The sequence below is a fragment of the Sinocyclocheilus grahami genome, unplaced genomic scaffold (genome assembly GCF_001515645.1).
Source record: "Sinocyclocheilus grahami isolate Dianchi unplaced genomic scaffold, SAMN03320097.WGS_v1.1 scaffold6723.1, whole genome shotgun sequence".
NCBI lineage: Eukaryota > Metazoa > Chordata > Actinopteri > Cypriniformes > Cyprinidae > Sinocyclocheilus > Sinocyclocheilus grahami.
The window spans coordinates 8,478-10,106 of record NW_015511023.1 but is presented as its reverse complement, the minus strand read 5'-3'; the positions used below and the strand labels follow the sequence as shown (position 1 = coordinate 10,106).

The 1,629-nt window shown below is 37.8% G+C and overlaps 1 protein-coding gene across 1 annotated transcript in view; it reads left to right on the top strand.

The window, feature by feature from the left end:
• Positions 1-1,629, top strand: part of LOC107577642 (pleckstrin homology-like domain family B member 1) — a 9,025-nt gene that overhangs the window by 847 nt on the left and 6,549 nt on the right. The gene's annotated exons all lie outside the window — the stretch shown is intronic.

Here is a 1,629-nt window from a genome sequence, read left to right as displayed (position 1 = left end):
GATGTAAATTCCTGAGGCCTTTTTAAAAGCTCATGTGCAGAACGTGTGGCTGCCCAAAGACTATATTTACCCGACACAATCTCAGTGCTTTGAGCTGCCCTCCTCCTCATATGCACACACACATACTGTCCTCCTTTAACAGTCTAAACACTCGTCTCCACCATAGCCCCTAAATTAACCACGCATAGACATCATCTCTCATTTAAACCTATTAAAAACCCCAGACGCTCCATGGGTGCATCTCAAATTCCCATATAGAATTGCCATTCATCATCTTTGTTACTCGCCACCTTATTTATCCCTGAAATTATATACATCTTCTAACCAACTCGTTAATGGCATTTTTATGATGAAGTACTGTAACCTTTCTTAAAAATACAATACTCACACAAGCCTAATTATATGCTGCAGCCACTGAGAAGATACGTTCTTGTTATTCCCTCGAGAAAAACTATTTTAGGACATTTACTATGAGACAGAACTGAATTAATACAGGATAAGAAGTAGTTTTCCATAATAAGTCTCCGGTCAGCGTTTCGAGACAATGGCAGGAACGTTAGGTGTATTAGGAACACGTTTTCACTCTGTTTGGGTTCAACTTTGTCCTGTGGTCTCTGGTCTGTCTGGCACTGTTGTCATGGTTACAGCACAGCTCTGTCCAATTGTGTGGCAACTTGAAAGGTAGTGCTAGTTTTTGTCCAAAAGGAGCTGAATGCTCTTTTTAAAGCTGCTCTCAGGTTAGTATCACCTTTTGAAAGGAATTGTGACACATTCAAGCACAGCTGAGTTGTATTTAGTGCTAATCTGCTTGCACAAAATGCACAGACAGTGATTGCTAGCTTCAAAAAATTACATTTTAGAGGTGTGACCTCGCAGCATGCTAGTGTTAAGACGTGCGTGATCACACATTTTGGGATTAAAGATGGGGCAGAAGTGATATACGCTGAGATTTCAACTGGTTCTTAACCAGAAAAGCATTTAGAGATGAGAAGAAAAAAAAACTAAAGCAAGAACTGAATTACAAACAAGAGAAAAGGCATTAGGAATTTGATCTTTTCTTTTAATCCTGACGAGAGATAACATTGCCTGTAGGGTAATGTCATATTTACTCTTAAATCCCCTCACGTGTCTGTGTTTACTCAGTTCTAGATCATGGCCCAGTTGGCTTTTCTTCTCTGTTCTGCTGTAGTATTTCTGTGCTCCGCCTACCTTTTATCTCTCTCACACACACAGTCACACATACATTTTCTAGACAGCTGTATCCTTAACAACAGTGGTTCTCAACTGGTGTCCTTTAGGAACCAGATATTACATTTAACATCAAGTGTTAACCCAGCTCTTAAACAAAATTGTTTACTGAGCAAAGGTATTGAAATATACACTACCATTCAAAATGTAGGGTTTGAAAGTCTCTTATGCTTACCAAGGCTGCATTTAATACTAATAATAATACTGTGAAATGTTATTACTATTTAAAATGACCATTTTCTATTGTGATTTATTTTAAAATGTAATTTATTCCTGTCATAGCCATGCTAAATTTTCTGCATTATTCTATTCTTCAGGTTCACAATCTTTCAGAAATCATTCTGATACTGTTCTAGAATAGGCTACTGCTCAAGAAAAAAA